The sequence below is a fragment of the Anser cygnoides genome, chromosome 10, assembly GCF_040182565.1.
Source record: "Anser cygnoides isolate HZ-2024a breed goose chromosome 10, Taihu_goose_T2T_genome, whole genome shotgun sequence".
Classification (NCBI taxonomy): domain Eukaryota; kingdom Metazoa; phylum Chordata; class Aves; order Anseriformes; family Anatidae; genus Anser; species Anser cygnoides.
Window position 1 is genome coordinate 13539315 of NC_089882.1, and position 19619 is coordinate 13558933.

General features: G+C 48.3%; 1 long non-coding RNA gene and 1 other non-coding gene across 2 annotated transcripts; both read right to left on the reverse strand.

Moving 5' to 3' along the window:
* Nucleotides 1-245: 245 nt before the first annotated feature.
* Nucleotides 246-328, reverse strand: TRNAL-UAA (transfer RNA leucine (anticodon UAA)). The gene has a single exon. It is a non-coding gene; the product is annotated as a tRNA-Leu (tRNA).
* Nucleotides 329-9943: 9615 nt separating this feature from the next.
* LOC136791660 (uncharacterized) lies at nucleotides 9944-19315 on the reverse strand. The gene is made up of 3 exons (XR_010834049.1): nucleotides 18800-19315; nucleotides 17163-17327; nucleotides 9944-11310 (listed from the first exon to the last, which is right to left on the reverse strand). It is a non-coding gene; the product is annotated as an uncharacterized lncRNA (long non-coding RNA).
* Between the last annotated feature and the right edge of the window lie 304 nt (nucleotides 19316-19619).

Below are 19619 nucleotides of genomic sequence, written 5' to 3' on the forward strand. Positions count from 1 at the left end.
GGTCTCAGCGCTCCCTGCACGAAGGACAAGAGCCACAAGCCCTGTGCCAGAGCGCCTGGCTCACATCTCTCCTCACTCAGCCTGCATGATAAGGGGGCTCAGTCCCACCAAAGCGCTCCCACTGAGGCACTGAATGGTTTTGCCCCCCCAGGCACAACAGAGGACTGAGGGCTCCCCCCTGTGCTCTGAACAGATGCTCTAAAAGCCAGGATGGGGGGTGTGGACTGCCAAAAAAAGGAGACTCCTACCAGAAGTGGGGTTCGAACCCACGCGGGCATGCGCCCATTGGATCTTAAGTCCAACGCCTTCACCACTCGGCCATCCTGGTGGGCTGCCTGCTGCCCCCTGGCCTGCCAGGTCCCCCCTGGAGGACACACACCCTGCCGAGCCATCCGGGTCCCAGCCTGGGGCACTGCCCGAGCCCAAAACATCTTCCCCTCCTCACTGCCTTCTTTAAGTTCCCTGGTGAGCTGGCCTCTGGCAAGGCACAGTGAGAAAGCCTCCTCGCTCCCTTTCCTTGTACCCCACAATAAATGCTTTCCTACCCCATGGGCTTTCCAAAACGTCACAGTTTTGCTCCCATGTCCTGGTGCCCCATCACCAAGAAGCAAACCTCTGCTCAGCCCAGCTGGCACACCCCAACCAAACACCTCGCTGGGAAGTGCCAGCTCTCATGGCCATGGAGAGTGGCACAGCACCCATGTGCCATGCCAGGTCCTCATGCAAGGACCACAGACATCAGTGATAATACCGCCAGGCACGAGGGACATCTCTGGGGGGTGTCAACCTGACCCCACTGGGTGTCTCAGGGGGACAGGGGCAGCTCTGCCAGCCTACCAGTGCTCAGCCAGACCCACCGAGTAGTTAAAGCATCATCCTTCCTCCTCGGGTCCTGCTCCTTATCCCCTCTGGCCTGCACTGGGGGTTCGACTGGAGTGTTTAGCCAGGAAAAACTGTGGGGCATGGGAGTCCTCCCTTTCCCTTTGGGATGAGCTATACCTTTTTGTGCTTTTGCTTTGCCCTGTAGGAAAAACAAACAAAAACAACAACAAAATCTTTCTTTGCTGAATCACATGGGATTCAAACCCACAGCCTCAAAGCAAGGCTGCATTCACTAAGTCTCTAGCCCTTAAGCCACAGGAGCCTGATGCTTTCTGTCTCTGTTTCAGCCACTCTCCCTTCCCAGACCTGCACCTTCGCACAGCACTGCCATCGCTTTGGTGGGACACTGCAACCTGTTCCCAGTCTTGCTCCCTCCCAGGGGATTCCCAGACATCCCAGATCCCTGCACTGGGCTTGCACAGCCCCAGCCCCGGTGCCCACAGAGACAATCCTGGCCAGACCTTTTCACAGGAGGATCCCACCTGCTGAAGACACGCTGGAGCCTCCTCCGCCATGGGAAGGGCTGGGAAGATGCAGACTTCCCCCCTGGGGACATCCCCAGGCTGGTCCGACAGTTTGTGGGAGACCTTTCTTTTGGCTCCAGTAAAGCAAAATGTTTGGGGACACATCCCAGGCCCAAAAGAGGGTGTCTCTGTGGAGGTAAAGGGGATGGTGCTTGTTGGGTCTGCCCTGCTTGGAGCTGAGCAATTCCCTCCTCGCTTCCCCAGGGACTGCTAACAAACGTGCTTGGGGGTGCCTGAGCTGCTCGGAGGGCTTGCAGCCAGCAGGCGCAGGGGTGAGAGGCACTGACCAGAAAACGGGGTGTTTCCAGCTCTCAGAAAAAGGTAATCTTGAGGGGACACCCTGGCCTCCAGAGATGATGCAGTCTGTATCGCCTTGCTGGGGTCTCTTTAGACCCCAGGTATCCTGCTGCAGGGTGCTGCAGGTCCTCAGCTCAGCAGGGGAATGGGTTAATCCACCCACACACAAAAACCCTGCCAGGAGGAAATTCACCCCTTTCAGTGCCAAGAGGGGACAGCAACTGCTTCCCTTTGCTCTTCCCATTACAGCCACAGCAACATGCTGTGCGGGTCCGTGTGTGCAGGATCGCAGCCCAGCATCCCCGGATGCCTCCAGCTGCAGCACCCGCATTAGTATCAAACGAAGCCGTGCTCACAAAGGGTGTTGCGCTTGCCAGCTCCAGAGGAATCTGCTTCTAATGAGTGACTTCAAAGCATTAATGAGCTTGCAAAGCTCTCCTCTTCGTTTACAGAGCTGGACCTCGCGCGCTTGGCATTAAGACAGGGGTCACCTGTCAGGCGAAGAGAATGCGTGTGCATGTCGGCGAATATAATATATTTGTCATCCTCTAAGAAGCAGAGATTAATCATGCCCTCTCTGAGAGGAAGCTTTTACGCCACATCTGCTCTTGGCAGCATGGAGAGAAGGGAGCTGCCCGCGAGGACGTCCATGACCCGCACTGCTCAGATCCCCTTCCCGCCCAGCTCTGAAGTTAACATCCTACCTTAACCCCTTGGGTCCGGGCTGGGAAATGCTGCTGCAGTCAGCATCCCGAGGGCTGGATAAAGCGGTGGGGCCACCCCAGCAGGGCAGGGGTAAGGCGTGCATGGAGGGAGTAGTATGGGAGTGTGGGAGAGCAGATTCAACTGATGCTTGCTGCTCTTAGCACAGGCCGGGAGAGGAGATGGTGGTGGCCTGAACAACAAGGGCTGCAGAATGTCTTCTGCTCCCTCCAGGGACATCTCACCCCCAGCCATGTCCCCTGCTGAGCCTCCCCCAGCTCACCATAAATCTCTGCATTGAAACAGCCTCCAGCACCTGGCTAACAGCCCAGTTGCACCCATTTTCGAACTGAAGCTGAGTCTCCAAGGCTGACCAAAGCTTTAGAAGAGTCTAAGTATAACTCGTAAGCAGAGCCCATAACCCTCGGTTACAAGACAGCAGACACACAGGCAACTCGAGGAAGGCAATACATATTTTAGCTGTGAAATACAAATCCACTCCCTGTCTGTGCCAAGGCTGGAAGAGATCTCTGCACGGGTAAGCTTAGCAGCGATGTGCAGGCCAAACACCAGCACACGGGATGTAGGCAGGCACACCGCAGCCCTGTCCACCACCAGACACACGACGCAGCTTTTCCTGAGCACAAGGGGATGCTCTGAGTGCAAGGCACAGACAGCACCAAGAGCAGGCAGCTCCAGAGACCCAACATGCTCTAGCTCACACCTACATCACAAATTGCACATACCCAGGGGGTCACAGGCACAACTTGGCTGTATTTATAAATGCAGCTTCAAGCAAATGCTTCCTAGAGTCTTCCATGGCTGTGCACCACCCATGAGGTTGCTTGGCTTCACCTGCAGACATGTGCGATGTGCTGGCTGGCACTTTGCTGGGCCTGGAGTCAGCCTTGCCTCCAGGGAGGACGTAACATCAGCTGAATTACCTGTGGTGTCTCGGATGTCTCCCATGCAAATCGTAAGCTGGGCTGGCTGTACCTTGCTCGCAATATCCCCCTGAAATGACAGCTTGAAGGTGACACAGCTACAGGTTTTCAGAACACATGTTCTGTTAGAGAAAGACATTAATAATGTCCTGGAGTCAGAAAGGTGTTGTCCTTAGCTTCAGAAACACATCGGCAATGTTAACTGGAAAGCAGTTCCTCCTCTCACCTTCTCCCAAAAGAGATCTCTTGGCACTCGGTGTCTATTCGGTAGATCTGTGTTTAATTTAAACAGCCACTGGAGGCAACTGCCATCCCACACGTTATTACTGCAGCTGGAGAGTGGCTGATTGGTAGCTAAGTTAAGAGAAAGAAAAAATCCAAAGCCTTGAAGTCATGAGCAAGGCAGAACAAAAATGGCACTCTAAGAGATTTCAGGAGAAAACTTCCACCATTTATGGGTGCAGGGGCAAAAATACTATCTGCACCCTCACTTTAGAAACTGGTTGGTAAAGAGAAACAGTAGGATAGGGTTGTCCTGAGCTTCTCTTGTGCTCATCCACTGCTACAAGAGCATTTTGGTGTGTGGGTTACAACCATCGGGGGCACTAAGTGACTCCAGTGTGACTCTGTATGGACCCCTACCAGGGTCATCTTAGATGAAGTGAGACCTGACAGCTCGGCTCCTCCATGCCCAGCTGTCTTGGGGGGGTGAAAACTTCTTGCTGCTTATACCAGCAGGGCTCCTGTGCTGAGTTCATGCAGCACTTAATGAGAAAGCTCTTCGGACTTTGTCAATTTGAAAAATAGCACTTCTAAATACAGTATTGACGTCCCACACGTAACTGTAAACTTCTGCCACATCTGGAGAGTAGCTGGAGCTCTCTGACAAAAAGGAGAGTCGAGCACAGGACAGCATGGCTACTTAGCTGGTAGCTGGCTGGCACCTTGGCAGCTTTCAGAAGTGCAGATCGTTCATCCTTCCTGTTCTTCCTGCCTCTTGAGAGGCAGTTCAGGAAATCAAGCCAGCCTCACTTTGCCTTCAGATGGCTTTCTTTACAGAATGGCTAGAAAATATACATGGCATTCCAATAGGTGAAAGCTTATTTTCTGCAGAATTTGGCATGATGCCCCACTGCCTGTTGGCTCAAGTCAGCCTCTGTGTAACTACAAAAGTTACAGTGCTCTGTAGCTCAAGAGCAAAGGTTTTCCATGAACCTTGCAGATACTGGTATTCAGCCAGAAAGCAGCAACAACAACAGTAACAACAACCAAAAAACCACAAACGAACGAACGAACAAAAAAAAGACCCCTCACTGTGGGCGCACAGACTGGATTAAAAACCAGTGGAGCTGTGCAATTACAGGAGTTTTTTTTAACCCAGAGGGAAAATATGTTTTCTTTGTTGATTTGTTTTCTTTGTTGATTAAGTTCTTTCCAAAAAAAAAAAAAAAAGAAAGAAAGCAATGCAGCTACCAGAGCTAAGGTAGTAAGTCATAGCAAATAATGTATTTCTCCTGTTCAAGAATGATCTCCCAGCTGTTTACAGTTTTCTACAAGCTATTGCTAGTATAAACTATTCTCACAGTATTTTCTACAAATAATTTTTGGACAACAGACAGTTTCTCAAAAAAAAATAATCTCAAGGACTCAGAATACCCAAGCTTCACATCACTGATTCTGCTTTGGTTCTGAATGGGCTTGTAATGAGATGGCTGGAGTGAATTGTTGATGTTTTAGCATTTCAAAGTCATCTCCTTCCCAGATCCAGTTATTCCCAGAGATGTTCTGGACAGTATGTGTGTGTGTGGCTTGTCAAGGCTTTACCTTTATTTAGCTTGGACTAGGTTATGAGGAAGGCATCGCCATGGACCCATCTCCCCCATCACTGTTCTATGCCTCTTCCAAACATCATCACATACAACACAGAAAAAGTGAGTCGTCATAGCTGTGTAGAAAAGAAAGTTCAAGAACACACTGAGGATCTCAGTGCTGTGATACTGATGCTTCAGATGTTGAGTGCCCAAGCCATGAATAAAAAAAGGGACATGAAGTAAATGAGGCGTTCAGTGCATGTTCATCTATTCTTGCCTAATGCAGACCGCCAGACTTTTTCTACAGTTGCTGCAGAGAGAAAAATGTTCAGAGAGGGCTTGATCCCACCCGGGGCATTTAAAGAAGGGTAAAATCCATTGCTTTCTGGAAGTGAAGCAAAGGAACAAAGTTCATCTGCTTAGCTTAGGCTAGACACCTAGTCGCAGGTAATTAGCTTCGAGGGATATTGAATCTGCCTACAGGAGAGGTCCTTACAACAGACAGAGCTGGACACTGAACTTACTGCTTCTGGGGGTGGAATGATCAGCGCTGGAGGCTTGTTAGAAAATAGAAACCTGGCTGATCCTGGCTTGAGGCAGATGACCTCTGAAGGCCCCTTCAAGCCCTGCTCTCCATACCTGAATTTCATCAGAAATCTGTAAAACAGATTCTGCTAAGGCCATTCCAAAATCACACTAGAAAAAGCTACGTGTTGCATATTTTTGGCTGCCTTTTAACACTAGAGAGGAACTAGCCACAGGAAACAAATGTTCACCGGAGAAGTCCATTCTTTACAGGTCACAACTTAGGAAACGCTGCTTTATGCTACTCTCAGAAGCAACCCAGAAGAGAAATGAGGCAATTAAGTTATCACACCAACAAATACCAACAGAAGAGGCTTGCATGTGTCAAAGAAATCTCCTGCAATTCTTTACATGGCTGGGACAAACATGTTGGGATGAATGACAAAAACTCTTTGTGCTCCACCTGCAGCATCAGCAGTGCCCACTGCTGCTTGGTGCCTCAGTGGGGAAGTGTGCAGGCAATATATCACATCCCAGATGTCAAGGTGCATCTGCATGAATTCCTAAAATGACATGTGTTCTTTAGCCCAGAGCTTGGCTCCAGGCTAAGAGCTAAATTTGATGTTCTCTGAGGCTAAAACTTCTTCAAAAACCATTCTAGCTTAATTAGGGAAGGGAAATTTTGGCTGCACATTCTGTAAAGGGAGATTGGCTTGGGGAATGGTATGAAAGTCATGGTTTTTTGCAAGAGCAAAGAGAAAGAACAGGCTCATTTCTAAAAGCGCCGCACCTAAGAACTTCAGAAAAGCACAGAACTTCACTGAAATATAATGAAAGGCACTGCCTAAAAGCAGAACATCTCCTTTGGCTCAGCATATCCTCTCCCAGAGGCACCACATCATTCCTGCTGCTCACAAAACAGCTTCTGTCTCCTTTTAATAGTTTTATTTTTAAACTTCTCTCATATTTAATTCTTTCTCTTTCCTTATGTAAGGTTCTTGGAAGGGCTGCAGTGTCAAACAATAATTACATCAGAGAAAATTTAGAATCCACAGTGTTGAAACAAGTCTCTGCTCTTGACAAGTGAATGAATGTAGGAAGTGAGGGGAAGCAGTTTTATCAAGGAGAGCACCCAGCCAGCAATGTAACAGCATCTCTCGTGGGCTGGGGAGACCCACTTTCAGAAGTCAGCAATCTCAGCTTGGAGCACATCAGTACCTGCCTGGAATTCACCTAGCCTGAGACCTGGATGCACATTCATGCAGTGCTAGCAGCACGTACATCCCTCTCCCCATGAAAAACCTCGAGGCAGGATTAAAATACAGATTTGCCATCCTTTTAACACCCCTGGACCAGCTAAATTGCACATGCCTATAGACTTAGCTTCACCTCAGCTAAGGAACAAGCATTTCCCAATGCCAGGGTGCACCACTGTGCCTCCTGTTTGTCCACGTACAGCAGAAGTGGGAGAAGACACAGACCTATCCCCTTCCCCCAGCCCGTGTTTCTGAAGATACAGGTACCTACCCAAAACTGGGTTCCAATACCTTTGTAAATTACACCACCACCACCCCATATGTGCTACATATCTGCTGGCAATTAAATTGTGTTGCAACTCAGCCCAATAAAACACTGAATCTTGGATATGCCAATATTGCCACTGCCAGGGCTTTAAAGGAAGCCCATGGAGACAGTCTGCAAGTTCCTGGCTTGCATTTTACAAGTAACCAGAGAAGGGTGAATTTGATCCTCCATCCATGGAGGAAATTAGTGATGAAAGAGCTATGGGCAAAAAAAAAAAAAGTTAGGGAAAGACCAGGAAAAAAGTTTTCCCTCTCAAAGAGGGCATGAACAACCTTGCAGAGAACTCCAAGTAGGCTCCATATAGAAATGCTGACAGGTATCAGTGGGCCTATCTGTCATGCAATGTCTAAAATCAGGTTGTGGCGAAGAGTAGGTGTATAGAGTGAGCTCACACATACTATGTACAAGTTTTCTAGGGATAACATGTTTATAGCATATATATAAATATATATATATATTTTTCCCATATGGGTTCCCAGCTGGACTTCTTTGATGCCTTGGAAGACCAACTTGCTAAAATCATCGATGACAAAAATCAGGATTCTCCTAATTAGATGTAACCTTTGAAGAGAACTGTTGAAAGCTGAGAGCTCACCCACTTCTGCGGGCTTACCACTGCCTGACAGGAGGACACCTGGACATTTGTATTTTCATTTGTTTCCTTTTATCTCATGTTAGAAATACCAAGATGAAGGAAAAAGGGGCTCACAGAAAAGAAGGACAAACCTGTGAAATCTATGTTAGTCATCCCACAGCTTCAGCTCCAGCAACAATCCTCTGTCCAGCATTTGAGATACTTCACTTTGCTTTTTCCTGCTTCACCTCATGCCCACAATCACGGCTCCTGTCCTTGCAGTCGTTCACTCCTCCTGCTGAGCAGAGCCTCTGAGGGCCCAGGCTGTCAGAAGAGTTTACAGCACAAGCAAGCTATCCCAAGCTGTATGGTAGGTGGCTTCCTGGGAAAACTGAAAACAAAATCCAAAGTTGAAGAGAGTTTAAAAAAAAAAAAAAAAAAAAAGCTTTAAATTTCTTCTGTTTCTCTGCAAACAGTTTTTGGTTGGTTGGTTTTTTGACACTTGGTTTTAGTAGAGCCACAGAAAAAAGGTACTAAGACCCCCTGAAGTCATGTGGGCTTCAAGCACTTGTCTCCCATAGCCTCCTTCAAAACTCCCGATCATAAACAACAGAAGGACAAACTCTAGCATATTTTGCTCATTCATCTGCCTTCTTTATTTTTCTTGTGTGTGTGTTTGGTTTCGTATGTGTGTGTTTGTTTTGTTTTGCTGGTTTCTTTTTTTTTTTTTTTTAAGTAACATATAGTTTTTCTTCTGGGATTCAAAGCCTGATTTTTTTAGTAATTACACAAAATAAACCATGTGGGGATTTTTATGATCTGCTTTAAATGTAGAGTTTTGAAAAGTAGACAATGAAATTATTATTTTGTTTCACGGCTGTTCTAAAGCACAGGGGAAAAAGACACTAGTATTTGTTTATTTGGCTTTCAATTGCTGTGACAAAGCAAATAACAGCTCTGGTCTTGGTCCACAATTGAGCTAATTGGTAACACCTCAAATTGTACATCCTAAAAACTCCTAATTAGCAGCTAAGCACAGGATGAACTAGGTAGCATTGGCTCCTTCGTGCTCTAAAAGACCTGTGCATTCATAGCAGACAGCTGGACTTAAGGTCCCAAGGCCTCTGATTTCATGTGTATACAGGCAAGAAATGATGGGTGCATGTCTTTTTTTGTTCTGTATTGGTGCAGCACCCAGCATGGTGGGGATTTGGTCCCTAATGCATTCCTTAGAAAACAGGGACCCAGTCTAAAGGCTATAGACGGTATTTTCCACAAGACTTCTGCCTCCACAGCAGGCCCTAGGTCAGGGCCCATGGGCAAAGTCCCCTGCTGATTTCCCAGTTTAATTTCAGAGCTCCCAAGGAGGTTCCTTCTCTGCCCTCTTTCATTTACCACCCAAGCCCCCCGCACCACAGGAAGGTGCTCGGAGCACCAGGGGGAGAAATGATCCAGATACCAGCAGCGAAGGGGCTGGGAAAGAGAAGGCAGACGTCTTGATGAGCTTGTTGGGAAGACCTCTTCTGTAAAAAGGGGAACCCTGTGAGAGTGCTGAGAATTACACACCGAGGCCAGCCATTCAGACACCCACAGGGTCTTTGCTTAGCACATGCCTGCAGCACGAGGCCATGGCAGGACAGGCCCCTTGTTGCTGGAGATCAATGTCTTCGCCACGAAAGGAGAAGATGGATAACTCACAAAGGCAGCAGCTGTGTTTCACTCCCAAGCAGCATCTGGGACACCTAAGGCTGGCTGGTAAAAGCAGGAGGCAGTCAGACTAATGCTTAAAAAAATCAGAAAAGACTGCTGGGTGCAGCAGCAGAAGACAAGACAGTGGCACAGCATTTTCCCGAAATGCAACATCGGTCCCCCTGTAGGGATGGATGAGGGAGAGGTTTTGCAGCAGCTGTCCTTTCTGCACCCTTCTGTGATTAGATCCAATCTCCTTTATTTCTCTAAAGCACGGACACAGCCAGAAAGGTCTGGTGACCTCCTCCTGTCTGTCATCTGAGGGACAGACACATGGACATGGTGGCAATGCTGGTCCAGCTGCCATCAGTGTCTAGATGGATGTGGGATGCACTGGGACACACTCTCAGTCTGTTAGCAATGATGCAGCCCCATCCCAGGGATGGGAACACATCAGTCCTGAACCAGACTGATGGAGAGAGACAGGACATGCCCCACCTGAGCAAAAGGCTTTGTTAAAGTGCCTTCCCTCCAGCTCCCTCCTGCAGCAGGTGAGCCACAGCCGGTGCCATAAGGCCAGCAAGTGTTTAACAAAAGCCCTTCTTCGGGCACACTCTGCTCTGCTGTTTGCACGGCTGTGCGAGGCAGATTGCTGGCTCTTATTAGCTAAATAAACAAGCAGCAAAAGTTGAGCGAAATGGAAACACATACACAGCTTGTCTGTAAATAGAGACAAACGCCTCCATCGCATGGTTGCACCCAGCTGTCTGGCTGTTACCTGCTTAAATGGCTTTAATTTCGCATTAAGGTCAATGCAGCCATAGCTTTTCCTCCAGGGTGGAAAACCTGGCTAATGAAACGCTCAGGTTCGTATTGAGCCCAGCTCAATGCGGCAGCCGAGCATCGCAAGGAGCTGAGACTTTCCTCCCCACCGCGGGTCCCAGCCTGGGTGCGGGGATGCACGGGCGCAGCAGCTGGCGTTCACCAGACACACCTTCCTCTGCCATTCCCACCGGAATTACTGGGCATCCCCAAGTTGCAGGCAGGGCATTTCTCCATACTGAATCCCATGCTGCAAGGAGAGCAGAGAGCCCTCCATCTGCCCCAGCCCTGCCAGGGCTCTGCTCTTTCCATGGGGTTGTCCTGCACTGGTTCCACTTCTAGTGAAAATTATTTATTCAGCTTAAATGTCTCTCCTCTCTGCCATTTACACAGGCCTGGCTTTCCTCTGGGAGTATACATGGGACGAGTAAACTGTCTTTATATATAGTCTGAGGGGTCGGCTTTAATTCTCATTTATTACTCTTCTATTTCTTTTAACTTCTCCTTTCCACAGAACCGAGTTCCTGACCAAGTTTTGATGCAGTCCGTGAGGGTGACAGACACGGTTTTGCTACGATCACTAGTGCGTAGGAGGCCATTTGTCTTGAACCACATCCTCCATGCTACTGAAGGCAAAATCGAAAAAAACTTGTCTTGCATGCCTTCAAAGTAACTGTTCCGAGGATAATTTAAAGTATCGAGACATTGATTCACTAAGCATCGCTGGCCTCCTTATATGTGGGCACTCAAAGTCACCCATTATTGGTGATTTATTAGCGGTAGATGTCTCTTTGATCTTCTCCAACATCATGCACTCAATATCCCCCTCCCAGGAGGCAGCTGGGAGGACAGCCCTACCAAGACCCTCGCATTATTATGACTTATGGGTTGTGTCCGTGGGATCGTCTCCGCGCAGGCACCACGTCTCCCTGGATTCAGGGGAATCTTCCTGAGCCCTACGATATATGCAAAAAACAGAAGTTCCTCTTGGATTGAAAAATTATGATACCAGCACCTCTAAATTGCTTTTAGCGGCTTTCTGTGCTGCCTCTGGCTCAGAAGTGCTTAGTTTGCTGACAGAAATCATAGGCTCATACACACTTGAGATGGAAAAGCCCTGCTAGGTTCAGCTAGTCCATTTCTCCTACCAGGGAAGGAATATTCCCAGCAATCTGTTTTCTCTGCTACTTTGTCTTGTCTATTTTTAAACATCCCATGTAGCAGAAATACATTTAGATTGTCAGGATTTCAGAGCCAAGTTAGCTGTGGAAGTACCAGCTGTAGCCTAACCTGCTTTGTCTGGTGGCAGCAGCTAAATTGCTCTCTGCTGCCTTTGAAGTCAATGGAAAAAGTCTTATTGGCTTCTCTGGGAGCATTCTCGGGCCTTTGGTACGGATGATTAGAGCAAATAGCTACGGAGCACTGATAAGCCATTCTTACACTATCACTTTCCAGGCCATAACTGCATTTTAATAGGCAAGAAATTGTCTCAGAAGCAGTCAGGGGGCAATAATAGCAAAGCCATGTGGAGCACATGGCAAACCGGGTCTGCGCAGAAGTGGCTTCTGCCATGACCATACAAAATTACATCCACAAGCCCAAACAGGTTTGGTGGAGTATGAGATCCGAGGGGAATAGACAGAGGCGGCCCCTTCGGTGCCTCCTCCAACTATAAAACCTACCAGAGCTGGTTCAGCCTGTAGTAAGCTCCAGTGTGTTTTTCCTTTCCAAAAAATAAATCTTCAGCATCATGGATGAAGGGAGCCTGGCACATCAGATTACCCCTCTACTTATTCAGGCAGAATATGGCAAAGGCATACAATAATAGAGAATAATAGTATTTTAGCAAAAAAAAAAAAAAATACAGACTGGCTGTTGAATCACAGAAGTTAAGTTACCATTCAAACCTCAACCCATCTTCTGCAGGGGACAGCTGCCCCGTGAGATGGAGCCGTGGCAGTGACACAGCAGCCAGGCGAAATTCAGCCCTTTGCTTTCTCTTTCCATGTCAGTAACAATGGCAGGTGGTGGGAGCCGGGATTGGATTTAATTTAGAAGTTGTTGTGCTCTGCCGGGACAGTTTCCTCTGCCTCCACATTTCCTGTCTGGAAGTTCTCCCAAAAGGATGAATTAACCAATATATGACCTGTATGGGAAATGCACTTTATTGAAGCTATTTTTCTAGGGTGGAGCTGAACAGCTGTTTAACAGCGCATAGCTGCACTACATGAGAGACAGTAAAAATACTGAAATGAACAGTATTCGGGTAAAACTGGGCTGCGAGGAGGCAGAAGGTAATTATCTCTCTGTAATTTTTGCCTGTACATGGAGGGTAGAGGCTCTGTGTGACAAAGCGTGCCAGCATGGGGTACCGCAACATGACAGCAAGCACGGGGAAGGGGACCTTGGCTTTACCTCCCTCAAAGCACCATCCTCTGCCATCAACATGGGGACACTAACACCAGCCCTGCGAGGAAACTCCATGCACTAAAGCCACATAGGCATAGAAACTGCTCAGCTAACCACCTCTCACACCGTGACAGCAAAAAGCGACACAGCCCCGGCATCACTGCGGGGACAGCCATGCCCAAGATAACGCACAGCTCAACCTGCTTTTTCATACAAGGCTTCAGCAATCAATAGCAGCAGTGTCACAGAAGCAGTGCCGCAGGTACTTCATGGCAAGGTTACAGCATCTGGGGTGTGTGCAAGGAGCTAGCTGCTGCGGCAAGCCGCCACTGCTCTCGGTGGAGCACAGCCACCAATGCTGAGGGGGTGAAGGAGCATCTCCAGGCGGCAGCAGCCCCAAGGTGAGAGCTGGAGGCTCCCACGGCAGCGCCTAGCATCTCTGCCCAGAAGCCTCGGGAAAGATCCTGCTTTCCATTCCCATCTCGTCCTCTCCCCCGTGGCAGGTTAGCAGTGCAATTACGTTACTGCAGATTTACATCGGGGCTGGAGAGATGAGAATCCGAACAGAAGCTTTAAAAGCCACTTTTTTTTTTTTAAAGCCTGACATAAAACGCCAGCCAGATTTACCATGAGTTTCCCGTGTGCGCGCATGAGTTATGCACACAGTAAGTGTCCCATCATCATGAATTCTGCCAGTGTGCTCCTTTTAACGGCACTGATCATAGGGAATTCATTTGGTCTTCATATAGCTGTCACCTGTATTACCAGAGCGATTTCATTCTAATTTAGCATTACTTAATGGTGAAGATAAAGTTAAGTGTTAGCCATGTGGGTTTTTTCTTGGCTTCTCTCTCTCTCTCTGACACAGCAAGAGTGCGACTGCAGGGTGTTTTATGACCAATAATTCAAAAGAGCAGGGAAAAGAAGGAGCAGCAAATATCAACTGCTTGTCAATCATCCACAGTCTTTCAGCTTAAATGGTTATACCTGGACCTCTGATCTTTTCTGCTGCTGCCTCTGATCTCCCTGTTTGTTTGGACTTCTTTAGGTACTGCAACCATCAAAAACACATTTTTTAAAGGTTCAGGTCTAGGAAACCTGCTGTGGATACCCACAGTCACACAAAATCCATGATTGTGATATAGAAAACTATACCTAATGGCTGCAGTATAGCAGCCAAATTGCAGCCAGCCTGGCTGGGTGGCAATGAGGGGGTACCCTACAAGCAGGATGAATGCACGAAAACCATATGGGGAAACAGAGTATTTTTAGAGCATCGGTTATAGAGCAACAAGTGGTTCGTCTTCCCAAGCCCCTGTGCCTCCTCCCTTTTCACCCAGCTTGGAAAGGTAATCATTCTGCATATATCACTAGCTTGTTTAAACTGGAGATGAAAAGCTACAAAAGTACAACTTAATTGAACCCTGTATTGTGTTATTACAGATGCTGCCGACCTCACTTGCAGTCCATTATCAGAGGGTTCTGCTGAATGCTTTAATTAAAGACAATAAGGCTAATAAAAAGGCATCATTTTCCTGTCTCTAGCGCTGCTGGAGAGTTGGGGCTGATGAGATTATTTCCCACTAATGCTCTTCTGTTGTTGTTGTTTTTAAATCTTTTTCTCCCCATGGTTTGCAAATACTGTCTGAGCCTGAATAGTACAAGATTCATTAAGAACAACAAAAGCAAAAAAAATCAGTTTTGTTTCTAAAATCCTCACTAATACTTGCTGAGCAGAGCCCCTCTTTCAGATGATCCCTGGTGCCTTACCCCACCCCTCGCTGTGTTTTACTTTCAGATCCAGTCCCAACAAAAGAAAAAGCTTCCCTGCATGGGCATGGGCACACACAGACCGCCTGGCCCGAGGACGTCCCTGCACGTGGTCCCTGCCTGCAGCCCTCCGACCTGCAGGGAGGACGATGCGATGCTGGTGCTGCTTGCCAGCAGGCAGGACCTAGCCTGGAGTAAGTAATGCATATATAATTGTGTATATAATTGCATCCCTATAATTAACACGTTGCTTACCGATGGCCCATATGTGGCATCTCTATGTGCTTTCATATTGGTGTTAGCGATACCAAACCAGCAGTGTTTCCAAAGCCAAGGCAGCCTTGCTGGGCACCTCTCTCTAGCTTCAGTCTGAAGAGGCAGAATGGTGCTGGGGATGGTCTCTGCCTCTGGATGCACATGGGTGACCCACCATTCCCTGCCTGCGTCCCCCTGCCTCCAAGGGCATCAGCATGGGCTTGACCTCAACCTCCCATGCATACATTGGTGTCTGGTGATTACCAAAATCAGGGGAAAGGGGTGCAGAAAGGGGAACAGGATTTCAGGCGGTGCTCATTGCAGGGTACACGCAGCCCCTGGCACACAGGCTGAGCCCAACAACTCATCACACTCTGCTCACAGAACAGTTAAAACCTCACTAACAATCCAGACCATATCTGAACAAGAGACCTAATGGCAATTGGCGTTGTAGCCCTGCTGTGAATAAGCCAAACCATCTAGTCCTACTGTGATTAAAAACTCCTTCTTGGACAAGGGAACAGGCAGCCAGACGCTAAGCAACTGAACTTTGCCCCTGCAAGGAGGAGAGCAAAGCACTAACCACTGAGCCAGCCCAGTTTGCCAAGACTTTTATAGGGAAGGAACTTTTACAATTAAATACAGCAAAAGGTTCCTTCCACTGTGAGCCTCTGAACACAGGTTGAAAGAAGCAGAGTCGAACGTGGAAGCCAAGTTTAAAAAAAAAATATCTTGATCTGAAGGTTGTAGGCTCAAAGTAGCTAGAAACCCCATCAAGTGACTGAATGGGAACAGCGAGAGGCGGGCAAAGACCACAACTCCTCCCTGGGTAAGGGATGAAGCTGCAATGTGGAGCAAACTGACCTAGTTACATATTTCTTCTCCACTCTCCCTCTCTCACTGCTGCACTTGCCTGGCTGGGATGTTGCAGAGCAAAGTGCAAATAAAGTTTCTGCCATCCATGGCAAGCAAAGGGGAAACTGGGAGCTCTGTGGATGTGAGTATCTCAAGCAGCACCATCTCAGCCATGTCTTTAGAGGCACGGACATGTCATATAAAAAGTGCTGCTGAGACCATAACTGGGACAGAGCTGGGCATGGGGAGGACAGGGAACAGTGCCATTCCCTCACCAAGTGCCCTGCCACAGCCAGCAGCCACCTGACAGCCTTTACCTTCATTCCCAGGTACACACAAGTGCTAATGGAGAGCAGCAAGAACAACTTTCCAGCCTCTGCAAGTCCCTGTTCCTCTCTGCACATGGGTACAGCCCCCTTGAAAAACCAGTCCCAAAAACACACTTGGATTTCCCAACATGTGGCAGAGCTTATCTGGGTGTGGCACATAAACTGGCTGAAAACCCACCTTGCTCTCACCATAGACATGGAAAATCCATGTTTTTTTGTGGGTTTTGGTCCCATTTGTACCCCAGATGGCCAGGGCAACCCCTGGACTCCACCCAGAGAGTCTCTGGAGGCCAGGAAGTTTGGAGAAGCAACCAAGATCTGGATCCCTGCTTCCCTCAGATCTCCAAAGCATCCACCACCACTGCACACTTACAAAACCAATAACCTTAAACCACAACCCAGCCAGCTGAGAGGAGGTGCAGGGGAGGCTTTGCTCTTGATGAGCAATTAGATAACAGAGCAGCTGCCAGGAGAGGCAAGAGAAACTACCAAGGGAAACATTTCCAAAAGATGAGATAACCCTTTGGGAAACACCTTTTTTTTTTTGGAAGAATCGATGCAAACTGTAGGAGTTTTAATGACTTATGGGGAGTCTCCAGTCTATAACTTCTAATTAGAAATGAAGAGAGAATAACACTGAAACCTCCTGAACTTTCCACCACACACACACACACACAAAAAAACTTCCAATGTCTTTTTTTTTTTTTCCCTCAGGAGTATTTTTGAGAGGTGTATTTCTTTTCCTCAATGAAAAAATGTTTTGTCAGGGGGAGAATTGGAAACTCACTCTTAGTCACAGCAGTCACAGCTACCTCTCCAGCTGAAAGGAGGGATCTCCAGAAAAGGAGTGGCACAGATTGCTGTGACTCCATTTTTTGGCATCACTCACTCCCTTATAGCCCTGCTTCTCCCTCATCAGCATTCTCAGAAGGTAAAAGGGGTTCACCTGTCTGTTGTGGGTTTATCACTCTGGACTAGCTGTGGCGATTCTGAGTCCCATGAACAATGTGGTAGAGCACTTTTTCCAATGCACCAAATAATCATTGCTGTCTTGGATGTATTTTTCCTACACTTTAGCAGTTCTGAGGAGTCTATACTTCAGGAGGACTTTCCAGATGCAAAGCCCTGGTCCAACCCCCTCTCCCTTCCCTTGCACCGCCCAGCTGTGTTGCACAACCCAGAACACTCACAGCAATGCCATGCTCAGGTTCTGCAGGTGAGGCAGTGCTCCAGGATGACTCCCTGGGAAACGATGAACTTCAGCTTTGCACAAGCAAGGTGCCAAAACTCCAGGTTTCCTCATCCAAAAAAGCCTCCGTGCAAACATCCGTGGTCACCCCTCCCAATGATTATACCTGCAAAAAAAGCAAAATTATTGATCAGTGACACCCCCAGCACTAAGATTCAAGCCCTTTTTAGAGGGGCATGTTCATGCCCATGCATCCAGCAGCACACACGTGGGGCAGTGCCCTGCGGGGTGGAAGGGGCTGCCGGAGGAGCATGTCCCAGCGCCCGGTTTGGCTCGCAAGGGACATCGGGAGAGCAGCAGCCATACAGCTGGGGCCAGCACAATGGGCTGTCACGCTCATCAAGCGGGAGGGTAATTAGGGAGCACTTCTTCAAACACAGCTGCCTGCGCTATTCGAAAGCTGCCACGTGCTTACCATGAATAGGGAACGCTGCGGCCCACCAGCGCGGAAGCTGCTGGTGAAAACCCCCTTCCCTCGCCACAGCCCCAAAGGAAAGCTTCGGAGCCAGTGACCGTGTCAGAGAGGTCAGTGGTCGGTCACTATTCTCCAGCCTTCCCAACCTGCAATTTGCTCCACAAGCATCTTGAACAGAGGGGAAAGGGTAGGTCATTATAGATGTGTCCTCGGGAAGAGAGAAAGCCATTACACGTATTAATAACCGCGACAATCGTCGCTGCGTGAGGCTGGGGGTTTATGAGAATGGACCCTTTTGTAAGAGCAACAAAACACAATGCTGTGCGAATAGGAGATTCGATAGGTGAACCAAGAGATGTGGAGAAGGAAAAGAGAATGACACATAAGTTGGGACTTGAGGAAAATCTCAACTTTGGGGGGGGGGAAGCAAAATAAAACAACATTCAGCCTGGAGCAACTGGAAATAACTCATTCAACCCTGAAAGAAGTTTTGTTCAAAGTGAATAATTTAACCCTTTATATTCTTCTAAAAAAAAAAAAAAATCAGTCCCTTTTTCTCACTCTAATGTAACAGACTATGACAAAATGGAAGGTTAACATCCAAAGGTTTCGTCTCAGAAAGTCTCACCTAGCCAAGCAAGAACACATCCCATCCTGAAATCTGTGAGCCAACCCTTCCTGCCTGCCTCCGCCCCCTCCCTGCTTCTCTTCGCCACTGACGCTCACTGACTGCAATTCACGAGCAGTTTCCATCCTCCTGCAACTCCACTAATTGGCAATTTTACCGTGCACTACACCTATTTCACCCATGTCTGCAGGAATAGGACTTTTCTTCCCACTCCCTTCTCTACCTCTCTGCCCCTCCTACTCTCCCTTCCCCCACATCCGCCTTTCTGCTCAGAAGCCCTTCTCATCATTTCCCCACACACCTACAAATGTTCTCCTTTCGCACCTATAGCATCTGTACAGTCTGACCAGCTTCCTCAGTATCTTTTCATACGTACGAACTCAATAAACAATGCAAATGAGCCACCGCCTAATTATTTTCTCAGCTTGTGGTGCGAGGATCCATTTGGAGCGAGGACCCGGGGAGGTGAGGGGCAGTGCCACTGCTCCCCCTGCCTCCCACCGACCCACCCTCCAGCTTTCCAGCAAAGACTCACTTTGCAAAATTTAATTACTCTGCTAACTTGTCCCATATGCTCTGTGGCAGGCAGGCAAGGCTTTAATTACGTCTGCACTGGAGATGCTGGGAACCCTGATTCCCCGTCTCCCAGGGAGCCAGCGCAGCACCCAGGAGGACGCGGGTGCTGCCAGAGCCATCCTGGTGCCTGAGCATCTGGCGTTCAGTACCAAAATATCCTCTTTGTCCTCCTCCCACCCCTCCACACACATGCAGTGGGACCGCAGCTGGGGGAGCACTATAGTCTCTAGAGGAGAGCAAATCCTCCCTCTCAGAAAGTGCTGACCAGTATTGCTACCAAACCAATTAACAATCATTAATAATCTGAAAGCCCTTCCATGCTCATCAGTATGGCCCTTGAGAGACACCGTTCTTCAGCTGGGCACAGGAGGACAAAACCCATTCCCAGATGGCCTTTCTCTCCCCTCCACCCTCCCAGCATCAGCACCAGGTCGGTTGGCTTCTCCCCTCCTTCTCCCACCCCGTTTTACTTTTCATTTCACAGCTGCTTCTGCGATGGCTGATTCCATAGCCATCAGGTGTTTCAGAGGTGGCAGGTAGTCAAAACTGTTTGGGGGCACAATACATCAGGCAGCAGACGAGGAGCAGGCAGGAATTTGTTTGACATGACATTGTTATGCAAAGATGCTCACAGTACCCAAGGTGCTTCATGTAACTGGATTGCATTTTCTGGAGACAGAAATCCTTTTTTTTTTCGGGGGAGAAGGGCTGGAGGCAGGGGAAATCCTTTCATTCAGGATTGTGTTTAAGTGTGAGAGCAGAATACCTATTGTAGTTCC